Here is a 14,386-nt window from a genome sequence, read left to right as displayed (position 1 = left end):
GACCTCCAGGTCATTAAAGTGTTTTTCTCTTCTATCTGTCATTATAAAGACAGAGGATTACAAAGTTTTATGAAGTCCTTGGGAAGGGGTTTTCCTTACAAGCTTTTTTAAAAAACACAAAGCATTTCATCATTCAAAGAAGGTGCAGAATGAAGATTCATGAAGATTTTGTCTACTTTCCAAAGTTGTGGCTTTTTATTTTCTGCGAGGTAATACAAGCAAGATCAGTGTCTGGAAAAACACCTGAAAATACTGTGAATAGAATCACAAAATAACAGAATAACTGAGTTCAAAGGAACCCATCAGGATCATCAAATCCAATTCCTGGCCCTGCACAGGACACCCCAAGAATCCCACTATGTCTGAGAGTTTTGTCCAAAACCTTCTTGGGCTCTGCCAGGCTGGGTGCTGTGACCACTTCCCTGGGGAGCCTCTCCCAATGCCCAGCCACTCTCTGGGTGAATTTTTTTTCCTGGTATCCAACCTAAGCCTCCCCTGACACCATTTGTGCCATTTCCTTGAGTCCTGTCACTGTCACCACAGGTCACAGATCAGTGTCTGCCCCTGTTCTTTTCCTCTTGAGTAAGGTGTAACTGCAGTGAGGTGTCCCTCAGTCTCCTCCAGGCTGAACAGACCCAGTGCCCTCAGCCACTCCTCTTATGGCTTCCCCTCAAGGCCCTTCACCATCCTCTTGTCCCTCCTTTGGTCACTCCCTAATAGTTTAATGTCTTTTTTACACTGCAGCACCAGAGCTGCCCCCAGCACTGGAGGTGAGGCTGCCCCAGCTCAGAGCAGAGCAGGACAATCCCTCCCTTGCCCAGCTGGCCATGCTGTGCCTGATGCCCCCCAGGAGACTCCTGGCCCTCCTGGCTGCCAGGGCACTGCTGGCTCAAATTCAGGACCAAACATAAGGGAGGTAGCATGAAGGAAATCAGGAGATTGAGCTGCACTCAGGATTCTGCATCACTTTACAGACATTGCTGTGTTACTGCTAGCAACCAGAAATGGAGGTCTGTACGGTTTCTATTATATTGTTGTCCAAAACAACACTAGAAGATAAAAAGACACAGCTGTGAAGTACACTGGGATGGGGTTCAGAAAAATAGCTCCAGTCTCATATCTCAGCTGGGTCATGCTCACACAACAGGACTGAACAATTTGTAATTGAATCAACTGAACCCAACTTGTACAAACAAGACCTGATAAAGTTTAAGTTTTGTCTGACAGTTTCCAATGTTCAACTGCAGCTTTTTCTAAGAATTTCCTGTTCCTGGAAATTATGAATTTTTCATGAGTCTTTGGATGAACTGTGAACACATAATGGGGAGATTAGGTGATTGAAATTAATTATTGTGTCCAGTTTGGGACTTAAAGAGCTTGGTTTCAAACACTGAATTGTAAATGCACTGGGAGTATGCTACTCCATACACTAATTATACTGTTTCTAAATTGTTCTAGGACATTTTAATGTGTTCATATGCTTTGTTTACAAATGTTTCCAGGGTTTTAAGCAGTTTAACTTAATAACCTCAGTAAAGACTAAGCCTAAAGGGTCACACACGTCAGTGTGATCAAAGTCTCCCTGTTCCTAAATGAATATACAATTCAGTGCAATGTAGCTAACACAATGAAATCAGTGCTGTCAATTGATATAGGCAAACAGATCACAGCCTGGGAGAAGGTCTATAGGCAAAAGATCCAACCATTTCTCTCAATGTCATCCCACAATTCTAACTAGAATTTCCTCCCCCAAAAAAACCTCCAATTCACCTTTCACCCAAAACAAGAAAAATTAGTCAAAATCACTACAAGAGGATGACATGAATGCAGTAATCCACCTATTATTAAAACACCTACAGACTGCCTAAGCAGAACCTCACTTTTTTTTTCTTGTCCAGAGTGGCATTTTTAATGTAAAGATTTTGGATGGATTTTCTAGGGGGAAAAACCTCCACAAACCAGAAAGCAAACATAAAAAAAACGTATTTCAACATTTAAACTAAGCCATCTTGTTGCCTACATTAATAAAATATAATATAATCAATCATAAATTATAATCTCTCCGCTTTCCCCAGAAAAATATGCATATTTAAATTTCTGAGGGCAAGGAAGGGCTTAGGGGTGTACAACTGCTGGAAAAAGATACAGTGACCTAAATGTAAGAAGAGGAAAAGTGAGGCTGTATCCCAAAGGCTCTTCCATTTCCTGTTGCCACTATAGGAAAGGACAAGAACTGAGAAAGTTCCTGTCTGCTGCTGGCTGGCTTTGTATATTCCCTGGTGGTTTGCTGCTTCAATTTTGGGCTTAGCAAGTTTTCTCACCTAGGTATCTGTATCAGTTATTAGCAGTAAGGCCATAAAGAGTTAGCAGCAGCAAGGCAACTCTCTTCACTCTACATGAAAGAAGATGTGGAATAGAATCATATTTTAAAAATAAAAAACCAACCCTCAACCTACCTGTCCATCCACCCTGAGAAAAATCTGTGTAAGGGGCAAGCAGATACTTTTCTGCCTTACAGCATAAGCAGATTTTCTAAATTTAAACACTTCTGACAGCATCATAGTTCATATAGCTGTGTTGAAAGAATTAGACTATGAAATCTGCCTGTGGCCATATCTGAGAACTCTCCTGCAAATGGCCCATGCCTGTGTTGCTGCCTTCTTCAGCTAGTGGAAGTGGGTGGCTGCATGCAGCCTGCCTTTGGAGTGACCTCTGCAATGACCAAAATTTCCAAAATGACCAGAATATTCTAAAGGGTTGGGGCAGAGAAGACCATGGCCCAAATGGGAACATTCCCAGGCATAGCTTAACTTATTGCTGGTACTTACCCAACAGCAATGTCTTTTAAAACTTGCATTCTATTCCTCCTTTTTCAGGAGGCAGTCACAAGTGACCAGCAATCCTGTTACTGGCAAAAGATGCTTGCAAGGAAAACTAGAGGTGTTGAACTTAGGGATGAGCTGCAGGTTTTTGGGGTGTACCTAAGAAGCAGGTGCATCTCAATAGCATCACAAAGACAGACACCTCAACGTGGACTCCCTACATCATCTTCTAATTTTGCTTTATGGATCTCTGTGTAACAACCTTTAAAAGTTCTCAAGATCCAACACACAAGCACGTGCACTGCAAACAGCCTCTCACAAGCTATGTTTGCATTGTTACTCCTCAACCTGAAACCTCAGGTTTAAATAACTGTCAGCTGATATTATCAATGTTTGGTTTATGAGTCATTCAGCCAGCACAATGGGCTGAGGAAGAAAACAGCACCTTTACACACATACCCTAATTTTTCTGCTGCCATGGGAAGCTGGAGAAGCAGAGAGAGGGCACAGGAAGGATTTGTAGCCTGAACAAAAATATACATCCCAGCCCAGAGTTCTACCTGTTAGGCACACATAAACTCATAAATCAAGTCATGAACAGAACAGCAGGAAAACAGCTCTGGGATTTTAGAATAAATGTTTTGGTATAGTTTCAAGTTGCAGCAAGAAACTTTCTGCTAAATTGCTTCCTATTTAAATTTGCTCCTTTGCACAAACCACAGATTCTATAAGTTGGTTTTTTTCCCCTTTTTTTCCCATCAGTGAGACTCCAGAAACTTGAAAATAGGAGAGAGAGAGAAAAAAATCACTGCTCTGGATTTGGTTTTATACAAAGGTCATGTAAAGAAGGAAATGTCTGCCCTCCCACGCGCACGTGCTAAGGACAGTTTTGCTAAAATTAGCCACTGGTGGAAAAAAGCACAGAATCAAGTTGTTCTCATGAGTCTTTCCCTTTTCAGCAGAATTCTGCACCATCTCAGAGCCCAGCAGCTCAGCCTTGCCTGGGGCTGTGCACCTCGTCTGGCCACCAGCTCCAACAAAAGCAGCAGAGAGCAAGGCACAGTTGCCAGTCTCAGATTGCACAGATATGCCCAGACTGGAATCATCTGGGATGCATTAGACTGGGAAATCTCTCGTCTGTGCTAGCATACCTGCTTTTTATTCAGGGCAAGTGTTATTGAAATGAGATTTATATGTTAGACTGCGCTGATAAAATTGTGTCAGAACCTGGGTTGGCCACTCTTATCTCGATATTAAAATATTCCTATGAAAACTAGCCTTGATTTTTGTGGCACAAAGTAAAGAAAAACCTATTTGCTTTGTTTAAAGTGGTGAATTGCAGATATCAGAATAAAATATAAGGACAGGAGCGGAAAATTTTGCATTATGGCACTAGGTGATTCATTATGTTTTATCTACAAAGTGCTACAAAGTAATTTTCATATTCTCTGTAAATTGTTATAGCTTCTAAACCCGATCACAATTTCAACAGTAAAAGACCAAAACCAGTATGCAAATACTAATTTCCTATCTTATGATCAGGCCTTGCTAGCAATTGTTCAAGTACAAGTATGTTAGATTGATGAAGGTTTACCTTATCTACATCCTTTATTCAGAGGTGTGGACCCCTACCTACACCTTTGTGATGCCTGGATAACGTTCAGGGCTTCAACCTCTTTCTTGTATTTTCCAGCAATTCCTTCAGCCAAATTAAAACCATGGGCAGCACTGCAATACTCACATTTTTGCCAGACAAAAAAACAGTCCCAGAAAGTTCCCTGGCCTCCCTGTGTGGTCAGCTGGAGCAGGCAGACCCTTCCCAGGGGCACTTATTTTCACCATCACCACCCCCACCTCTCCAAAGTAACACACATGGGATGAATTGTCCTCTAGACATGCCTATTTAGCCTCATTGACTATAGACAGGGCTTAGGTGACTAAAGGCATTTCTCAAAATAGCAAGATGAATCTGTTACTGGAACCTAAGCCTCAGGGAAAAGAAAAAAAAAAAAAAAAAAAAAGAAAGAAAGAAAAAATTACTTTCAAAAAGAACATGGGTGCCTTTTCCTTTAAAAGCCTAGTCTATGGATCCCATGGGATCATACACCCACTGGGCATTCTGCAACTGCCCTGGCTTCTAGTTATTTCTGGTGCAGGTCTTGGCATTGATTTTTGACCTTTTGGAGCCCTCTTTGTGTTAGGTAACAGGCTCACTCACTTTCCCCACAATGGCCAGGAGAGTGAAGCAGGAAAGTGAAAGCAATAGCAGCATTCCATCAGGCAGGGAAAGCGTTAAAGGTACAGGGAGCAGGAAAGCTGTCTTTCTTTAGGAACTCCTACAGTTTCAGTCACTTATTAAAAAGGGATTTATATTTCTGAGGTAAGGATCTGTGCTTCCTCCCTGTGCTGAAGCTGTGTTTCTCTGCCAGACTGTGATGAAAAGGGCCCTCCCTTGCCCATCGCCAGCCAGTGCTGACGTCACCCTGTTATTCTTTTTCACCTTGCACACATGTTGAGGCTTCTCTGTGGAAGTCTTGCTGAGACACACATCTCTTTGTTTCTTGTTCCTCTCTGCTCAGGAGGCCATTTTTTTTAATCCCAGATTTTTTTTGCACATAGCTCAAGCAGGAATGTTCCTGGAGTTTCTGAGGAGGAGGATCCATACATGTAAATAATGCTGTTCACTAACGGCATCCGAGCATCCATTAAAGCCAGAGGTCATTTCTTTGAAGAGGGTGTTGTACAGAGTCTAACTAGGAAGTCTTGCTCATCTCTTGCTTGAAAACTCATAACTGATCCAAGCAGGAAGGTCAGGAGGATGGGCCCCTTTTGCACCACAGCAGGGTTTGGTAGGTGGATGTGGAACCAGCCACAGGGTGACTTAGCTGCAAGAGACCCCTCTCCTTCCTGCATTTCCAGAGAAATGCTACAAAGGCTCAGTGTCTCACAGCCCTTCTCCCTATTGGAAGGGAGAGAAGCAGAGTCCATCCTTAAGGCTGCATTTAAAGACATGGCTAGGGATTGTCTAGATTTTTTTTTCCTGCTGGTGTGCATTCTTGTCTGATCTGTGTATGTCAAGTATACATGGCTGCAAAGGAACTCCTGCTGCCTCTTCCCTTTGCCTGGCCAGGCCACTTCCATACATCCGCCAGGCCACTTCCATACATCCCATTCTGTTCTCCCAGAGAAGACTGAGTGTTTCACAAATGGGCACCACCATCATTTGCCAGAGGAGGTTGAGCTTATAGGCAACAAGAGCACAAAGACACAGTGAGCACAGCACACCACTCCCAAGATCACTTCAGATATGACGCAGGTGTAGCCACAGACTTTCCTTGTGGGAAGGAGAGAAAATTGGATAGCTGTGTGTTATGTATCTCTGAGGTTTTTAGAATGAAGAGAATAAAGTGAAACAAGATTAAGAGGCACATTAGGCCGTCTCTGACAGACCTTTTCCACTTACTGGGAAGAGTCTCCCACTGAGCTCCTGGGAGGTTCTGATCTCCTGAGGACTCCATGAAGAGGCTAAAATTTGCAGCCAAAAATGGCCCTGTTTTCCTGTGCAAGGCTGAGCTACCAGGGAAGGTATCAGTGCAGCCTGTTGCTACTGATACTGTAAGCAGAAGACAGAAACAGTGGATCTTTTGTTTATCAGCCCTCTACAGTGTACAGCCCCTTTGTGAATAATGAGCCACCTTTCTGCAACTCTCATTTGGTGCAATGCAACATTTTCAAGTCAGCTCAGCTAAACTGAACCTGCAATCAATTGCTATCAGTGAGGTAAAATAGTCCTGATAAGAAAAATGTCTGTACAAGGAAATTCTGAGAAGCATGGTACAAGAATAAGTGAAACCAGGGAGGATACGTTCTTTCTAATAAATGCAAGTTACTTTTGGCTGCTCTTCACATCTCAGATTTACTGCTCACACTATGGGAATCATTGTATTGCCTTATCACGGGCTCATATGAAGCTGTGCTTACTCATGCTTGCAAAGCATTTAAAGATTAGAGAGAGCAGGGTCAGTAAAACCATAAAGAATACTTTGTTATCATTATTATTTGACCAGAGCAATAGGGAAATATGCTTTAAAAATGCTTCAGTTTGTTAGTTCATTACTATCTTTTAGCTGCTAGAAGCAAAAACCAGCAAACTGCAAGGTAGCAGGTTCAGACTTAATTTGCTTAATATAGGCCTATTTGCTTGCCTCTACCACAGGTGGCGATTACTTTTAACACTGTTTTTAATAAAAAAGTGAGAAATAGATGTAGAGGCAAAGGTAAGAAGTAGATGTAAAGTAAAAGCAAATGAATCTGGGACTAATCCTGAAACATCTGCTTTCCAAAATGCTACCCTCTGGCCCACATTCCCAGTTGCTATCCCTCTCCCTGCATAAACTTTTGGGGTCTCATTAATGCACCAGGCAAGTCTACACAGCAAAGGGCTGTGAGAGATCCTGAGGTAGCTTTGAGGAAGCTGGCTTGTCTACGTGGTACATTGCAATGCCGTGCACGGATGCTAGCTCAGATCCCAGAGGCAATGTAGCCATGTCTGTAGAGCAAAGCACCCACGCTAATTAGCCCTGCCCTGAGGATGCTGCAGGAACGGAGCTAATTAGGTATGCTGAGAGGCACCTCTGTTAATTAGCCCAGGGAGAACAGAGCAACACTAACAGAGCTTCCGATCGTGGCATTAGCTCGGGGATCTCTGTAGTGCACCTGGCTGTGCAGCATAGCTGAGCCCACAGCTCTCTTGAGCGCCATCCGAAGAATCTAAATACCTTCTTTCAATCCAGTCTCACCATCTGACCCTGCTTTTCCAAGTATTCATAGTTGTGTTTTTCTCTTGTTGGTAGGAAAATTAAGTAAATAGATTCAAAAGAAGGAAGAAAAAAAATCCAGTAAAAACCGCACTACAATAATCTAGTGTTATTAAATTCAGCTACAGGTAGGGACATGCCTGTAGGGAAGCACTGGATATTTCTAACCCATCTTGATAAAAGGCATACTTTGGCTAGTGGTGCATGTTTTGCAAGCAGTGTATCTCTAAAAGCACTGTTAACTCAAGCCAACTCAGTCACAAACACAGACTATGATATATTAAGTTGTAGCCATGCAAGATTTTCCATTACAAGTTCAGGGCTGAATGAAATCATTTAGGCGCATGTTCACACCTAGGAAAGACGGGCAGGGGTTTTGTCCCCTTCCTTCTCCCCTGGCTGCAGCATGCATTGGGACAGGGCAGTTGTGGCTGGCTCTCCTGCCTGCAGCAGAGCCTGGATCAGCTCTCAAGGATCACAGTCCGTACCGTGCACGGCGCACACGAGGCGTCAGCGCCAAGCACCGCACGTGGCCATGCCTCCGACTCCAGGGCTGCTGGACAACAGCACAGGGCTGAACAATGCCCTGTCCCCTCTACTGCCAGCACAGAGAGGAGCATGGTGATCTGACCATTGTTAAGGGAACGCTGCCAGATGCCTTTCCAGCCACCATGTCGTAGGTACGCATAGAAGTGCTGAGTTTATGCCTTTCAGAGAGGAAACGTGCGTGCTTCATGCTATTCCAGGAGGAGGGTCTATGGTTCTTATTTTTGAAAAATGGAGCACAGTGATTCCCAATTACCTTCCAGGCATGCATGTAAAGGCACACATTTCTTTCCCATATGTTTCAGAAGAATGTTTTTGCACATGGGTAACTTGTGAATAGGACATAAGTCCTTTAGTCCCAGTTTGAGTTCTTGATGAAAATGCAAAAATGCATGCGGAAATTTTAAATCAGCTTCAAAACCTTATGTGAAGTTGCTGGAACCACTGAGAAAGCCAAAACTTTAAAGAAGTGGATATTAGGAAAATGTAAATACCAGAGAAGGCAGAGGTTTCTTCTGGAATTAATGTGGTTGCAGTAGAGATAATACTTAGGTTTCTTCTAGAGATTGTTATATTTTAGATATATAAAAGAAAAAAAAAAAAAGAGCAAAAAAAATCTGGCTCTTATCTTTCAGGTAATAATTTGCTATTATGATGTGAAGGTGAGGGAGGTATATGTAACATATCTGAAAATCAGAGTTCAGTATTTAATCTTTACTTCTTGTCCTTTAGGAAAAAAATCTTAATAGTATGGTTTATGTAGCTTTATGATATTTGTAAAAATCATATAGTGTTCTATAGCATTTACTAATGCAAACTGGGTTATCTCACGCAACCTTGACTTTACAACAGGGGTTCTGGATGTATACCAGACACACAAAATAGTCATTAACTTGATATGATATGGGAAAGGTGTTGAAGTGAATAACTTATATACTAGTAATAGTGGTTCTGTCTATGGACATTTTATCTTGCTTTTGAATGGCAAAAAAGATACTTTAACTTGCCTTGTCTCTGGGCAACTTTAGAGTGACCTAGAGAATTCTCAGTTTCAGAGTTCAAAATTGGCCCCTCCTTTTATACTTGGCTGGTGCTTAGACCAAAGCTGTAATATATCACAGTGCCTCACAGACACCTAAAAAATAGAAGAGACTGAAATCCTAGGCAGGAGCATCCCATAACTCTATAAAAATCAATGCTGTGTCCCAAAATAATGAAAATACCCCAACTCTGTTTCCAGCTGTATAAATAACTCAGATTTTCAGCTTTACTGCCAGAACTTGGCTAACACCCTTCAGTTTGTTTGTCCAGTTTTACATCTACCAACAGCCATTTTCTCCACTTCAATCCATTCTAAACAAAACCTGAAGCACAAAGGTTATCAACTCCCAAAACCTCTTGCGCACAGACAGACCCACAAGGTCTCTGTCAATGAACGACAGCTAATCATTCATTCTTATTATACTGGCACATAAATCTTCTGAGTGACCAGGGAAACGAGAAGCCTGCTACCCTCATAACATTCCTGGCGTGCCTGCTGAAGGCGTTGTGTCTATACATTGCCTCTGATTCCCAGAAACACAGAGTTAAGAATAATTCAAGAGACGTAAGAAGGACTAGGAGGGAAGGATAACCTGCACGTAAACTTCACCAAGAAGTCCTCAAAACTAATTGCTTGAGGTGGTTATGAAAATAAAGAAAAAAACCTGTGATGCTTATCAATCTTATTTCTCAAAGACTGACTGGCCTTAGTATAGTTTTACAAGTCATCACAAAAAAAAAAAAAAAAAAAAAAAATGTGGTTAGTGCTACAGCTCCTAATTTTATTCAGCTTGAGAGCCCTTAAAGACTTTCTAATGGAGGTGCTACATGAAGAACAGTTTCACCTTTTTTGAGGTACCCTTCACTGACCTCTTCCAATCATCCACAGAAGCTAGAGGTCCATCTGAGAACAAGCTGACATTCACAGAGCTACAAAGTCATTCTGACACAGGAAGGTCAATCAAGTAGCCAGAATTGTGTTCAGGGTGTAAACGTGGCATTTCACAAACACAGCATGGTCGAGAGCTGCCTGACGTGTCCATATAGGCATGGCCAATGCCTTTTGTGTAAAAGGCATATGTGCCATTTCATATGGAAAAGCATAAACATCTCTCTGCCCTCCAAACTCCTAGAATTATAAATAGTTTGAGTGACAAATACTTCTGCCACAGTGTTCGGGATACCTTCAAAAGATATTCCCAGCACTGTATATGATTAACCAAAGCCTGGCAGAGTTCACCCTTATAAATATATCCTGGATAAGCCTGCTGCTTTGAACAAGAATTTGTGTGTCTGTGTCTAAAGGAAGACGAGAAGAAACAGGAAGGTTGGTCGTGTCAGCCACTTATATAAATTTTTCAAGCTGACTGGTAGAGTTTAATATCTATGCTTTGACAGTAATAAGAGCATTGAATTCCTAAATGTTGTGTATTGCATTGCACAACAGGTTTTATCACAGAAAAACTGAGTAGTCTTGATGAATGAAATTTCACATAGGTTACTGTTGAAAAAAAATTAGACATTATTTGCATAGATTGCATTAAGTTGATTGTTTCCCACTCCTCCCAAGTATCTCAGTATCTTAGAAATAAATTATAGTCAGAGGGTTATTAAAATAAAGTTTTTTTAAAAGTCCTGAAGTAAATTTCAAACCACAAGACAAAGCAAACAGTACTTTAGTCTATTTTCAGACCTCCTCAAAGTTATTCATAGTCTAGTTGTCAAACAATCATACAATTCCCAGACATCTTTTTTTTTCCCCTGAAATCCTGCTATGGAGTCTTCCACAGACATATTAAATTATTTCCTCTTCAATATGTTAAGAAAGAAGAAAGAAGCAACCATCCTTAAGTCACATGTGTTTCTCTTTAAGAAAAAGGGTCTCCACAGTTCAACAAGGCAAATAGTTCTCTGTAAATGAAGTCATGCTGAGATTTTTAAAGTGCCTAGGATTAGGAAAGCAGTATTGGTAGCAATGCCATTGTCACACAAGCTAGAAATACTCCTTCTCACCCTGTTTTTTAATTCCAGCCTTCCTGGGACAGTGTTTCAACCTGTACAAACCAGATTCTTTGCTAAATTTACGACTGTGTTGAGAAACACGTCACTAGAGAGAAGCACAAGGAAAGCTGTGTGAAATACTAAGGGTTTAAATGCCCTTTCAAAAATATTTCTTGTCATTCTGACCGAACTGGAAGAAAAAGGGAGATGAAACATTTGCAATAGCAGCTTGCCTCAGTTGGTAGAGCCTGAATACGGGATTTTGCCTGGTTTATTTTAAGTCTGAGCAGCTAGCAGCTGGAGTATGTCCCACATGCTAACACTTGGAATTCCCCAGGGAGAAGGTTTGTTTCAAATGTACACGCCAGCCCTCCAAAGCTGGTTGTCTTTGTGCTTTATTAAGTTTACGTGCTCCATCCTTTCCTCAAGTCTCGACGGTAATACACCTATTCTGAGCAAGTGAACGTTCTTGCCAGCTTCATGTGGACTGGTTTTGATTTAAATGCAATCTATGAACAATATCTACTTGCACACGCATACACACCCCAGGCAGATACTGAACAGACGCAGCCTCGCAGACTTACACAGCAGCTGTGACAACAACTGATGTCACCTCCTTTGCAGAAATTTCCACAAGCGTCTTCCAAAGGCCAAGTTAAATGAGATAGAGCTTATCAGTTTCTTTAAAGTGCTCTGGATGAGAGCAGTCCATGTGACCCCCTTCCTGGCCGCGGGGGTGTGGTATGTCACAGCTCCCTATCAGCTGGCACATGGCGGTGGGAGATATGAGACAGCAGAAAAGCAGTAGTAACAACATCGCCCAGACCGCCGAAGACAGAGCGAATACGCTGAGTAACTTCAGCGTGGGCTCACTTACTTTCTGCAAACAGGTGGAGGGCTTTCAGCCCTGACTTCTGCTTGCACATCCCACTCGGCACAGATGGGTGGAACTGTTGCCAGCTATGCTTCGGAAAGGCTATGCTTCGTTAGCGTCGTATTAACGCCTTCAGCAGCGAGTCGAATTTTTTTTTTTTTTTTACTTCAAGAACTTTTCCCTCCTTTTGGATATTCTGTGAATAAAAAAGGAATTACTAGCAAGGATGTTTTTCCAAAAGCAATTGCTTAAGATAAATTCACTGCCTCGGTTTTTTGCAACAGAAAGATTAGAGAATTTCAGAAGATGCCCTCCTCGATTTTCTTGCTAAAACTACTGAATGTTTCAAGTTTCCTTCACTGGCTCTGATTATTTTTAAAAGATCAGTTGTAAAGAGTTCATTTTTAAAGCTTCTTACAATTATTATTTTTATTCAAAATATCAACTAGCCAATAACGTATTAACAGAAACAAATACGTAATATTTGCAAAACATCTCAATACCTCATACTTGGTAGGACAAAAGGACCCCTTACTTGAAGTAAGTATTAGCCATAGTACTGAACATTGCATTCAGCAGCTTGCAGTTTTCACCCCAGGGCTCACCCAGTTTCCCTACACAGGCCTGTTAGCACAGAGGACAGCCTTAAGCTCTTACCCCAAGCTAGTTACCATGTTTTGGTTAACAAATGTCGGTAATGCAATTTTTTCCTTTGTGAATGTGCCCTTTCAATTTCTGAATTCAAATTCTTGTACCAGCATAGTTACAGTCACTCTAGATTACTTGGGCACATTCCTAGTAAACCATGCCAGTGGTGCAAGACCAACAGTTTCCAGAATACAGCAGCACAACATATAAATTCTGGGTCTAGCACAGCAGTGAAATATAGGTAAATAGTATATATAAATACTCAAGAATATGTGGCAACAGCAACAAGAGAAGCTGAAATTCAGTCTTACGCTCCATTCCCGAGCTCCTTCCCCTACTGTGTGGAATGACAGAAGTTTGGGAATTTTAAATCAGATTTGTTTCAGTTCTGCCAGATTGCTCCAATCTTACTGCAATCTCACACCTGTTAAGAATCTCCCTGACTCATCTAGCCAGCTCACATTGGATGAAAAATGCTAGCTTGCCTTCACCCATTTCCTCTTTCAAAGTTGAGTGTCTGCAGATAGAAAAATAAGCTTTCTAGGGCACAGACAGCATCTCCTATTTCAACTGTCATGTACCCAGCTCAAAATTGTGGCTGGAACCTGGAAGTTAATGTCATCTTAAATAATAATATTTTTTCAGGTGCTGGCCAGAGTTTTAAGAGATAGTTCCAGCAAGGAGCATATCAGAGCAGCCAAGACACAGCTGCTCGAAACAGCAACGTGCAGTGGTTATACATGCAATGAAAAAAGACCTCCTTCAAGGAGGCTATTGAAGACAGCTGCAGATCAGTCCTCCTCAGGGTTCATTAGCTTTTTTCATCTTCTCTAAGCCAGCCCTGGGCATGACTTTAGAAGATGATTAAACCAAAAGTTTGTGTGTCATTACACCCTCTCCAGCTCCAGCTGCAACCTTTTATCCATGAAAGCCCCAGGATCCAAGATCCAGGACAGAAGCCTTCCTATCTCTGTACTTCCTTGGCACGCTGGTTAGAATCACTGCTCCCACCACCACCTATGTCTGAACTGTGATTGCTTAAAGACCCTTAATCCTTGCTGGAATTGTATAAACAGACACATGGATTGCCAGCCACCTAAAATCTCCAGTGAGCCCTGGACTGTGACAGACAAAAGGCCTTTCAGTATTCTCCCCAGCGAGTCTTTCACAAAGGTAGAGTGAGTTTTGTGCCTAAATTCACTTCCTCTTTATGCTGTAGGGATGCTCTAAATGGTTCTGTTATGTGTAGGACAGATACATATTTATGTGTAATCCTGACCATATGGATGGTGTGCCAGCTATGAATCAAGAGAATTTACAAAGTTTTGCCAAAGGCACTCATAACTGTGAGTTGCACACACTTAAGTGCTAAAAAAGGCTCTACTTTCTTTCCATCTGAAATATGGGTCCATAGCCCTTACACCTACAGCATTCACAAGCTAGTGCATGGTAGCCCATGCACAGTGATTTTAAATTTGAAATGCAGACACATGACCTCAGATTCCACTCATAAAGGGCTATCTGTATTGCAATGTTTGAGACTTACAAGTGCAAACATAGCAGAGGCACTAAGGGCTTATGTGAAAAAATAATTATTCCATGTAGAAAGGAAGTTGGTTTGCTTTGAGCAGAGGTGT

General features: G+C 41.8%; 1 long non-coding RNA gene across 1 annotated transcript in view; it reads right to left on the bottom strand.

The window, feature by feature from the left end:
• The window catches only part of LOC130250531 (uncharacterized), a 46,939-nt gene extending 34,665 nt beyond the window's left edge, over window positions 1-12,274 (bottom strand). The window contains exon 1 of the long non-coding RNA XR_008839996.1: window positions 12,105-12,274. This is a non-coding gene — a long non-coding RNA (uncharacterized LOC130250531). The remainder of the gene's footprint in view (window positions 1-12,104) is intronic.
• Window positions 12,275-14,386: the final 2,112 nt, after the last annotated feature.

This window comes from Oenanthe melanoleuca, chromosome 3 (genome assembly GCF_029582105.1).
Source record: "Oenanthe melanoleuca isolate GR-GAL-2019-014 chromosome 3, OMel1.0, whole genome shotgun sequence".
Taxonomy (NCBI): Eukaryota; Metazoa; Chordata; class Aves; order Passeriformes; family Muscicapidae; genus Oenanthe; species Oenanthe melanoleuca.
The sequence above is the reverse complement of the archived record's forward strand: the minus strand, read 5'-3'. Positions and strand labels throughout refer to the sequence as shown.